We start from the raw sequence: 12,162 nt of genomic DNA on the forward strand, positions 1-12,162 counted from the left end.
CTAGTACGATTAGCCCGAGCTACGCCCGGAATCAATTGCATAGTTAAGGCGGTAAAATTTTACTACCTCATTTTCATTGTCACAAAAGTATAATTAAAATTTTCTTTTGAACTTTCAAAAATATTGTTAAGTAGCTTATTTGCAACTCTTACATATTTATTCCTCTTAAATTTTCAAAACCACAATACGTTTCAACTATAGGTTTTCAAAGGTAATGCTGAAGTAGTCTATAACCAAGAATCTGAAATAAGTGTTGAAGCCTTGATGAAATTTATGAAGAATGGATAAGATGTTGTAACTGTTGAGTACCATGCGAATGGATGCAAATATTTGATTAAGCTTCAGCTAAGATCCAGGAGTTTAAGATTTATATCAATGTGTGAGATATACACAAGAGTTATTCACCTAAAAAATAAATTAACGTTCAAAAAGTTGTTAGTATATACAGTTCTAGGGGGCTACATATGTATTTGACCTTCTTTGAATTTGCACAAAGCACTTAACTTTTTTCAGTCTAAATCTTAAGAGTCCAAACGAAATATTAAGTCAATATTTATGCAAATTCTTTGGCAGAAAACCTAACTAAAATTATTGGAACATGAAGATGAAATCTATATATCTTAGTTTATTATTGTTTTATAAATTTTAAGCTTATATGGAAAATTGGAAAGTATGTCATGTTTTTACTATTTTTGAAGTTTAATGAAATCCTTACACAAGAATAATATAACTGAAAAATGAAAAGTTTATGTGAGCCCACGTTTAAAGGGGTGAAATTTGGAATGGCTGCAAAATGGAGTGTGTGAGATTCTCCTATCTAATAAGAGGGAGTTAGCACACACCTGGAAAAGGGAGTTAGCACACACCTGGACAACATGTCTGCCTCACATTTCAAGGGTAATATTGTCTTTTCATTTATTTTTTTAACCTTCGCTTATTAAGATTTCATCGACCAATTTGGAAAATCACTGCTCTCTGCAAGCACTTCTTTGGCTTCTCTCTTCTCACTCTTGTTCTTATCGTACCAGGCAGACAGCTCTTTGAGAAACTTGGCAGATGCATGTTCTATGTATCAAAAGATTAACACCCAGTTCATTGCAAATTCAGTATCAACAATATCAGAAAAGCTTCACGGTCTGTCAGTTTCCCAGTTTCAAAATAAATTATTTCAGCAATTTTGAGGTTAGTTTGCCCATTTCAGGATTTCCAGGGTGACTCATATTTTGGTAGGACAACACGTGCAGTCCATTCTTAATCAGTCTAATACTTTCTGAAAAGTAACATCTCCCTCTAAGACGTCTGTTCTCTCTCTAGATTTTACAGGTCCTCTTTGTTGTCAACTTTGCGGTTTATAGATTTTACAGCTTCTAGAGGTGAGCGTTCTATTAGCACTGTTTACAGTTAATTTTGTTTAATTTGTATTATTTGGGCCCCTTTGATTCTGATTTCCTTTATCACGTATTTCCAATATTATAGAGTGTTATCTTTTGCAATTTTCTATTATTTGAATTTTGTGTTCCCATCGCTGCTTTCTGTTGCTCTGTTACTGTTTGAGAAAATTCTTCAATGAATTAGGATCTTTGGATTTCGATATGAAAAGATAATACACGGACGCACTATGCCCTCTCTTTAACTTTGGGTGTTTAAAAAAACGAAAAACTTTTAAAACTTGTAATCTTAAACCGGTTATAACATTCGTGTCGTCGAAAAAACTTCTACAATTTATGATCTTTATTATGACAAGGCTATGAAAGTTTCCATTAGGGGTTAGAGTCTCTGCAAGTTGGATATTGATAGATAGTGTATGGGTCAGAATCCGACCTCACGATAATCAACGAAGTTAATCCCGTCTTAAGCTAATTCATGATTGATTAGTGGTACAACCACTCAGAATTAACGGTATCCAACCCTTATCTGATTCGATCAACAAGGCTACGGCCCGTCCGTCATCATGAAGGCGAAACCCCAACGTGGTCACGGCCACTTATGTCCAGCTCACGAAGCTCACAGCTATAAATACCAAGAGAGGGAACCTCTTCAAGGGGCTTCTTCTGGGGGGAGGATTCAAGAGAGAGAGAGAGAGAGAGAAAGATATAACGATACACATATTATGAGAGAGGAAAACACCATTGTAAGGCTCTGAACCTCTTCATGGAGAGGCAGGCCAAATCACCATTATCAATAAAGGATCTTAATGTTTCTCCTCCTAACTCTGAGTACTTATTTGTGCATCTTTCATTTGGTCTAATGGATTATTACGGTTTGCTATGATTTTCCCGTGATTTATTTATATTGTTTACACTCAAAAGGTATATGATAACTTTTGAGCAAAAAATTTGGCGCCATCTGTGGGGATTTCCTAGCAAAATCGCGTAGTTCTTCCCTGGACCAAAAGGAAAGAAACACCAAACTCGAAGGGGAACTCGAAGATCTCAAATCAAGATCCAAGTCCTCTCTCTCTCTCCGATCTCAGATAGTGCACACAAAAAGAAGAAGCCCCCCCCCCCCCAAGGGAGGATCTCTGTAAAGCATCTCCCGCATCCCCGATACGGGCTCCGGCTGGAAACCGGCACGGAGATATCTCGAGCCGAGAGTCGCTTCAAGACAGCCTACATACCCCGATTGGGAAGACAACGTATAAGCTGCTCAAGGTCTCGAATCAAAACCGAGTTTCAGCACCCAATACCCACAGCGTGAAACTCAGGCTATGCGCCTTCGCATCAAAATCGACAAAGTTCAACAACAGTTGAACTGGGACTCAGGCTACGCGTCTTCGCCATTAAATCAAGGCCATGCGCCTTCGCCAGTAAGTTCAACTACGGTTGAACCAAAACTCAGGCTATGCGCCTTCGCCAGTAAGTTCAACTACGGTCGAACCAAAACTCAGGCTATGCGCCTTCGCCATCAAAATTGACAAAGTTCAACAATAGTTGAACTGGGACTCAGGCTAAGTGCCTTCGCCATTAAATCAAGGCCATGCGCCTTCTCTAGTAAGTTCAACTACAGTTGAACTGGGACTCAGGCTACGCGCCTTCGCCATTAAATCAAGGCCATGCGCCTTCGCAGTAAGTTCAACTACGGTTGAACCAAAACTCAGGCTACGCGCCTTCGCCATCAAAATTGACAAAGTTAAACAACAGTTGAACTGCGACTCAGGCCATGAGCCTTCGCCATCAGAACCGACTAAGTTCAACAATAGTTGAACCGGGACTCAGGCTACGCGCCTTCGCCATCAGAACCGACTAAGTTCAACAATAGTTGAACCGGGACTCAGGCTACGCGCCTTCGCCATCAAATCCAACGAGTTCGACCTCGCTCGAACCATAAGGCTAGACGCCTTCGTCCTCAAATCTAACTAGTTCAACCACAGTCGAACCGGGACTCGAATCAAGCGCCTTCATCATTGAACTCAGCAAAATCCAACCTCCAACGAATCGAGGCGCATGTTAGGCACCCTCGCCCTTCAAGTAAGTACTCCCAACTCAAACTAAGATTGGGGGCACGTAAACTCCGGCCCCGGTCAAACTACAAGGCCGCGTTTTCTATCATCACGGCCAACAGTTCGACCGCGCCCGAACCGGGACTAAGGCTAAGTGCCGCTATCGCCAAGCAACGGCTCCGACTCGCTCACCCCGAGTCGAAGAAGAAGATTTGTCAACAATTAAAAACTAATATGCCTACCAGAGTCGAACTCGAAGGCAAATCACCCCTTCGAGCGCATGTAAAGAAAAATCTAAGGGGGAAAAAGAGGAGGTACAAAACAGATACAAGGCAAATAACGGAAAGGAGATCTCATTTATCCACGAAATTAATTGCGGGTCATCCCCGCTTACACCCGGCCAAGGCCGATCAATACAAGGAAAGAAAAAAAAACAAGAAACACCTAAACGCCAAACGGCGAACAAGACAAGAAAAAATGCATAACATCTTTTTACTCGGCCCATCCGCGCCACCATCTGCACCAGCGTCAGCCTCTGGCGTCGCCGCGTCAAAACCACAGTCGGTACGGGCCTCACGAGCCTTTTGACGCGCTCCCTCGAAAGCAGCTTCGGTCACGATGCCGGCCTCCCACAAATTCTTATATACATCTCGTTGGGCCTCGGCGAAGACCCAAAGTTCGCGAGCCTGGCTGGAAGAAGCGGCTTGGTCCCGTAGGCGCTGATTCTCTTCTTCTAAGGCTGTGATCCGGTCCGCCATGACTTGGGCGTCCTGCTCAAAGACACCGATCCGCTCCTCGAGACTCCCTTCTCTAAAGGCCGCAGCAGCCCTCTCCAACGCCCGTTGGGACTCGTGCACGCGGATAGCTTCCTTCAACGCCCCAGCCCTCGACGAGGCATCCCTCACCTGAAGCTTCAATATCGCGACTTCACCCTCCAACGCAGTCACTTTCCCGCTCCATGCCGCAGCGGCTTCCGCCGCCTTAGCCTGGCCCTGGCGCTCACACTCAGCTGCAGCCCTCCTTCCTGCCTCAAGCTCCTTATCCTTCCGCCGGAGCTGCTCCTCGAGAGCACTCGCTCTGCCAAGTGCTTGCTACATCTGAAGCTCCCGCCTCGCCAGTTCCTCGACCAAGGTCCGACTACGGGGATCATTCCTCAAGCGCACGCGCATCTCTCGGCACCGATCTCGGTAGCGGCGGTATTTCTCCAACGCCCGCAAAAATATCCCCGAGCGGACGTTGGCTCGACGGATGCTCTCCACCTCCAACAAATAAGACTGCAGAGCAAAGACAACGATTAAGATAAAGATCAAACTAAGACGAAAAAGAAGCGAACCGACATTATATTACATACCCTCAAGCCCATCACAGCCACTTCATTCATCAGTCCGACATCCGTAACGCCCCTCAATGACGCATTCTCGGCCTCCGAGCATAGCAGCTCAAACTGCGGGACCAAGCTACTCCCTTGGAGCAATAAGTTCAGCTCCGTGGGAACCTCGACGAAGCGAGACCGCCCCTCTGCGCGCACCGCTGAATTGGTGAAGCCTTCCTGGAACATACGAACGTTGTTGGGGTCCAAGTCGGATTCAGACTCGTACTCATCTTCTACAGCATCCCTTCCTCCTTCGGCCACTAGCGAGGTGGAACCACCCGCCGTAGCCGCCAAAGGAGTGCTTGAATCACCAACATTAGCAGCCGCTGAGGAACTACCTCCCGTCTCAGCGACTGGAACCACCAACTGAGTCGCCGAGGCGACGGCATCATCATGGCCTAAGCCAGCCGGGGCAACCCCCATTGTCTGTCCACCCTCAAGAGCAGGCGCCGCGACCGCACCCCTCTCCGCATCCGTCGGAGGAGAGTCCAAATTAATTACCACAGGAGGAGCCGGCGTGAACATGACCCTACGCCTTATCAATGGCCTCTCCTCCTCCCCATCTGATGGTGATTCCGCCCTAGGGCGCACGACCCCCTCGTCCCCTCGTCCCGAAGTGCAGCCCATGCTGGAGAAGGAACCGCTGAAGATTCAACTGATGCCACCCTCGGTATTGAGCGCGACACCGGCGCCGCAGTAAGTCGACCGATTGCACCCGGCCGACGGAAGGCCAACTGAGGGGCCCTGACGCGGCGTCCCCTCCCCGATCACAGAAAAACAAGGTTGATGAATCGAGTTGAAACGAAGCGGAACACAGGCCTACGGCCATGCCTCTCCCAGAAAGACGCCCATGTGCATATCCCCACCGTATGGGGGAGCACGGCCTCAACCCACTCACGAATCCCAGCCAACGGAGCCGGCGGTAACTTTTCGGCTACAAATTGATACGAGTTAACGTTTATGAGCACAAGACGTAGGGAGGGGCAAAAAAGGGAATTCGACGATTAAGGAACTTACGTGCATGATTCCAAGCCTCTGGGAACCCAGTAGAGCACGCCACTAAATGTTCAGTCCTGATGTAGAAGAAGTGCTCGAAAGGGCGAGGGTCGACCTCATCATCCAGTTTCACAGTCAGGCCCCTCGTCCCGCGAGGGCACGCTTGAATCATGGTACCACGAACTCTCTGGGAGCGTAGAGGCTGAGCACATGCTGCAGCATGACCTCTCTACCGGCCAATTCTGCATATTTGATAAGCATTGCTAATAATTTGTAAAGAGAAGGAGCAAGCTGACCCAGGCATACCCCGTAATAACGACAGAAATCAACCAGTAGCATTGGGAGCGGGAGCTTAAACAACTTGAAGGGATAGGCGTAAAAGACGCAGTATCCCCTGCGGTCAGTGTGGACCCTCTCCTCGCTTCTAGCGAGAACAACGTCAGCATAGCTGGGGATGACCCCCTGTCCCCGTAGTCGGGACATCCCAATCTCCCCCATTAATGGGGATTCATCCACCTGGTCCTCCCCACCATCGGCGGTGAAATCAGTCATCGGACCTCCGGGCAGAGACACTATCTCGTCAACCGATGGAGCTTCATCGGTCTCCACTAGTTCTGCACCGCCCATTGCCGGAGATGGCCCTTCAGTCACCAGAGAGTTAACCGGAAGATCCGTCGGAAGAACGTTTTGGGAAGAACTGCCTGCCATTGTTGATTCAATAACGAGAAAGAAGCAAAGTTTGAAGAACAAAGACGAAGGTGAATTAGCAGGAAGAAAAGCTTCTTCAGAATCTCTCTCAGACAAACAATGAGAATATAAAAAAATGAATGCCTCAGCTTTTATTTATAGGCAACACAAGTGGCTTTCATGAACCCCAACAGCCACCATTAACTACATGACCAACCGCACGCCGGTTCGATTCCACAGAAACGTGCGTCATTATGACAGGCTCCATGAAGCAGCTTTGCAGTCACCAACCGGCGTCTCGCCCTCGAAATGGTTTTAACGACCTATGAACGCCGAGGAGATGTTCCGTGCGCTCTCAAAATTTTGGACGTCGCCAAACACGTATCAAGCGTGCCCTTACTCCCCTCGGCCGCACAACATACGACCCGTCCGCCATGGTCGACGGGTATGCTCCCAGAACAAACGAAAGGGTCAGAGCACAACAAAGCTCGACCTCACTCGAATTAAATTAAAGGGTCAAGTGCCTTCGCAAAAGAGGAGAGTCCAACCTCGATCGAACGACGACTTGATAACACAATAACAAAACACAGACACTCTACAAGGCTGAGGGCCATTGCCAAAGAGAATTCGGCCTCGACCGAAGCGACAGTCGACCTCGCTATCCGAGTTTCTCAGAATTACAGTCGATGAAATCCACTCATCGAGCTCGGCCAAGGCACGACCTCAATAAGCGGAGGGACTAACTGTATGGGTCAGAATCCGACCTCACGATAATCAACGAAGTTAATCCCGTCTTAAGCTAATTCATGATTGATTAGTGGTACAACCACTCAGAATTAACGGTATCCAACCCTTATCTGATTCGATCAACAAGGCTACGGCCCGTCCGTCATCATGAAGGCGAAACCCTAACGTGGTCACGACCACTTATGGCCAGCTTACGAAGCTCACAGCTATAAATACCAAGAGAGGGAACCTCTTCAAGGGGCTTCTTATGGGGGGAGGATTCAAGAGAGGACAGAGAAAGATATAACGATACACATATTATGAGAGAGGAAAACATCATTGTAAGGCTCTGAACCTCTTCATGGAGAGGCAGGCCAAATCATCATTATCAATAAAGGATCTTAATGTTTCTCCTCCTAACTCTGAGTACTTATTTGTGCATCTTTCATTTGGTCTAATGGATTATTACGGTTTGCTATGATTTTCCCGTGATTTATTTATATTGTTTACACTCAAAAGGTATATGATAACTTTTGAGCAAACAGATAGATAATTCACCCCCGATAAAAAATTGGTATTACGCAAAAAGCTAAAATGAAGTTGATAAACTAAATACACTGGATTAAGAAAAAGGGAGTCTTTGTTTAAAATTAAGGAAAGTGAGACGGTATAAACAAGTTGCAGATATCTATTGCAAAAATAAAAATACAGCTAACTATTTTGCCAATTCTGAAATATGTAATAAGAATAGATCTATATAAGTTTATGATATCTCAAAGTAAACTTCACTAAAAAGTTATCATCATAGCATGACCAGTATGATAGAGAGTTAGTAGTTGTTATTACCAAGGTTTCTTCAGAACATTCTGTTAAGAACATTGGGAATTATGATCAAAACTTATGTAGAGATTCTTATTGATCTTTACTTGTGTAAGATGTTCCTTGCATTAGAACTTAGTATGAACGATGTGCTAAGTAAATATTTGAACAGACGTGTTTATCACTTTATTTCTACCGTTTATCACTCCTACCTAATAGCGGATCCACATATAGAAGAGTGTCTGCTGAAGCACCCATTAAACTGCTAATAAGTATATATAATTAAATTGATATTTTAATACTCTATGATATAAATCGTTCATTAAGCACCCATAGCATTGGATAGTCTTCTGGTGCATGGGGTTAAGAGGATTAACAAATGGTGCTGAAACACTTCGCCAGAGAATGGTTTAGAAGTAATTTTTTCATTTGGAACTTATTTATTTATGTTCATGTACTGACTGATGTACAATTATTCAGAAGATTCATATTTAGCTAGAGTAATACAAAAAAATAATGAATTTATCTTTAAATGTAAAATGACAACCACCTTTTCAGAAGTATGATTCTTCTCTCTTTTCACAGGTTACAGGTTGCGGCTAAGACAGACCCACACAGAGAAGGGTGATTGCTCGAGCACCCATTGACTTGAAATTCTAGGTCCGACTCTTGAATCTTTTTGTGCTGATTTTTTCTTCCACTGGAAACATGAGGTAACGCCCGAAGTTTGAATTCAATTCAATCATAGAACAAAATGGTGCTCCATTATAGCACATATTCCTACTCTCTTAGCTTTCTTTTAATTATCTCTTGCAAAATCCTGCAACTTGAGTCAATGCACATCGTATATTAGTTCTCTGATTCCTATTTTTTTCTTCTGTTATACTTTATTATCTTTCAAAGAAAAGTTTCGTGAAAACATGCACGTCTTTAACCTGTAAAGTCATCTATTTGTTGTTTTACATGATCATCTGATACTTGGGTCGCACAAATGAACGGTAGAAATTAAACAATTTCTCTGCTATATAGAATTTATCTGGAATTCGCAGATATATGACCAATTTGTAAGTCCTTTTATTTCTCCCAGTGATTTTTTCCTTCCTAAATGAGAACTATACAATGTATATATGCATAGAAACACGATTATTTACATCTGTTGCTAATGCTATTCAATATTGCTAATTCTCTCTATTGCTTGGCCAATGTGTGGAGTCCATTTTCATCAGATGGGGAGTGATTGTATCGTTTCTGTTATCGATCTAAGATTTCTCAAAGTTCTCTATCTCCAAACAGTTCTCCTCTGTTCCTAATGTTGCTACTGGATTTCTCTCTCTGGATCATTATTTTCTGGTGGATATTCTTCTTTTTATCTTTTGTTTCTTCTATCATCTGTTTTATCTTCGATGACATGTTAGGAATTTGTGTTTTCTTATGAGGTCTTAGGGCTTTCGCCTTTCGGGCACACAAACTTTAACATGCCAAGAGCTTTTGTAACTTAGGTGTTTGAGAAATTTATTCGAAGTAGGATTTCTATTATATTTCTTTTGCATCTCACTGCTTTCTCTATTCTTAGGTATTATTTTATGGTTTCATTTTGACAAGGATTATGTTGTAAAAAATAGCTTTGAGCATTACATAGAGACTGAAGTATTACTTTCTCTCAATGCCAAAACGCTTTAAAATCCCCATCCACCAAGTTTTTTTTCTGTGTGTTCTTCAGTTGTTGCTTCGATTTTCTGTGCCTATCGATAGTTGATTTTCTTTCGCCGTTGATTAATGATTTGAGGTGAGCTTCTTGCTTGTTCTTTTTGTTTCTTTTTTCCAGTTATTTTTGTTTATCTTATGATTCTAGGTATGTCTTTGTCTCTACTGATAAAATTTGATTCAATAGTAACTTTTTCGAAGCTCTTCAAAATATGGAGGTAGAGAAACAAAGAAAAATTTCTTTTTTAACATACAAAAGAAGTTACTGAAACAGTTTGGATCCATACTTGTGGAAACTAGGAATCTAATGTGACCTATTTGTCACACGGTCATTCAACAGTTTCATTTCTTTTGGATGAATCGCTGATCTTTATTTTGGTTAGCTTGACTGCAGGCGGAGAGACTCTTTACCTGAAATACTGTAAAATAAAATCGCATATTTTGGTATCCCATGTAATTAGTAAGACTTGTAATTTTTTCTTAATATGAACCACTTAATATTTAGGAGGCGCTTCATTAGTTTTCAGGGCTCCTCAAATAAGGCATGCAATTAATGTTTACACTGTTTGTAAACTTCTAAATTTTCTTTAAATGTTTTTCCTTCATTTGATACATTTTTGACTTTGTCAGTTAATACCATGCTTTACTTATTAGGAGATTGATTACTGATGTAATATTTTTGCTTGGCTTGGAAATTTGTGTTTAATTTTAATATGCTCAGTAGCTTTTAGTTGAGTTCGAAGTAATTCATGACAAAAGAAATAAAATAAATATGCATTTGAAGAGGTGCTGAAATCCACTCAGGTAAATTGGTTTTATGTGCCTTAAAAGCCTTATTTTTATCAGTTTGAGATTGTTGTTGCCAAATTTTTGTTTGACCACTATTGGGTGAGTTCAATTTATACTGTATTAGTTTCATTTTTCCCCTTTTGCTTCAAACTATTTCGTCCTGAAGGGACCTGCGGTGGTAATTTTTTATATATATTTTGGGTTTTTCGTTTGCACTACAGAGGTAATGATGGAACTACCGAAAGAGGTTGTGACAGTAGTTGCCAAAGGAGTTGATGAAGGTGAGACTTGCTGCTCACCACGTGTTGACCCGCCATCGATGGTCATTTTGCTAACTCAAAAGTTATTTTGGATAATAACATTGTTTTTATTTGCCTGTTAATATTGAATTGAGCAAGGGAGACATGGAGTAGTCCAACCGCTTCAAACAACTGCTAGAATGTACCAAAACATATCATTTTGTACATCTCTCTAGAGTTTTCAAGGCATCTGATGATAACTTATGATAAGGTAGTTGGTATGGTGCAATTGATCGTCTTTATTCTGAAACAGTGAATTATTCTGTTAAATTCTCGTATGATAAAGGTTTGTCAGTTATGACTTCCTTATCCTATTGCATTTTACGTCATTACTCAAGGTAATTTGCCTCTTTATACTGTTGAAGGTGGGGGAATTATACTGCTAAAATATTACAAACCAGCAGATGCAACCAATTATACACCTATTTCATGTTCGGATATGCAGTTACATGTGGAGATGACATAATAGTTACTGGCTTGAATATAATATATTGGTAAGCTCCCAATTATTTTTTTCTTGCTTATAATATGTCCAAATTACTGACGATGATTTATTGGTCTACTAACAATTGGATAGTTCAGAGTGCTTCTCTCATATCTGCATTTCATCTCACATATCTATATTTACTGATAGGTGTTTCGGGTATTGTCACGACCCATTTTCCATAATAGGTCATGATGACGCCCGATACCACTGTCAGGCCAGCCGATGCAGAAATGTGATTAAATTCTCATTTTACTTTAACCCAAGACAATTATAATAGATTTTTCGAATTAAAGGTAAGACCATTAAAGATCATAATGTATCAAAATAACAATACAACCCAAAAATAAATGTCTACTACTGTGTGTGCCAGAACCTGGTGTCACAAGCTACGGGCGACTAGTAGAATATACACAAAAGAATAATATACTATCCTACTGTCTGAATCAGGATAGACATAAACAAAAGTACAAGGAAGGACTTCTTCAGTTGCGGATCGGCATGAAAGAGAAGCAGCTCACCGTAGAAGTCCCAAGCGTGCTCACTGATGCACACCAGAATGATGTCCAGATCCACCTGCCTCAAATCCTGTACATTTAAGTACAGAAGCGTAGCATGAGTACATAAACAACATGTACCCAGTAAGTATCCCGTCTAATCTCGAAGAAGTAGAGACGAGAGGTCGACTTGATACTTACTAAGGTCAAGATAATATAATAGTAATGTGAGATATACATCATGAAGGATCTCCAATGACAAAAGTTTAAAAGAAAAGTCATATTCATGTTCTTGACCATAATTCAATTACCATTTTCCCTTTTTCATACTTAACAAGAAATCATGTCAT

At 42.1% G+C, this 12,162-nt stretch overlaps 1 long non-coding RNA gene across 4 annotated transcripts; it reads left to right on the top strand.

Annotated features, from left to right (window-relative positions):
- The first annotated feature begins 970 nt into the window (after nt 1–970).
- On the top strand, nt 971–11,879 carry LOC109211077. 4 transcript variants are annotated; one of them, XR_002065657.1, is made up of 6 exons: nt 971–1,226; nt 1,315–1,373; nt 8,625–8,752; nt 10,754–11,042; nt 11,197–11,325; nt 11,766–11,879. It is a non-coding gene; the product is annotated as an uncharacterized LOC109211077 (long non-coding RNA). The 4 variants fall into 4 exon arrangements; XR_002065655.1 differs by having other exon boundaries at nt 971–1,182; XR_002065656.1 differs by having other exon boundaries at nt 971–1,182; nt 11,771–11,879.
- The last annotated feature ends 283 nt before the right edge of the window (nt 11,880–12,162 follow it).

The sequence above is a fragment of the Nicotiana attenuata genome, unplaced genomic scaffold (assembly GCF_001879085.1).
Source record: "Nicotiana attenuata strain UT unplaced genomic scaffold, NIATTr2, whole genome shotgun sequence".
Taxonomy (NCBI): domain Eukaryota; kingdom Viridiplantae; phylum Streptophyta; class Magnoliopsida; order Solanales; family Solanaceae; genus Nicotiana; species Nicotiana attenuata.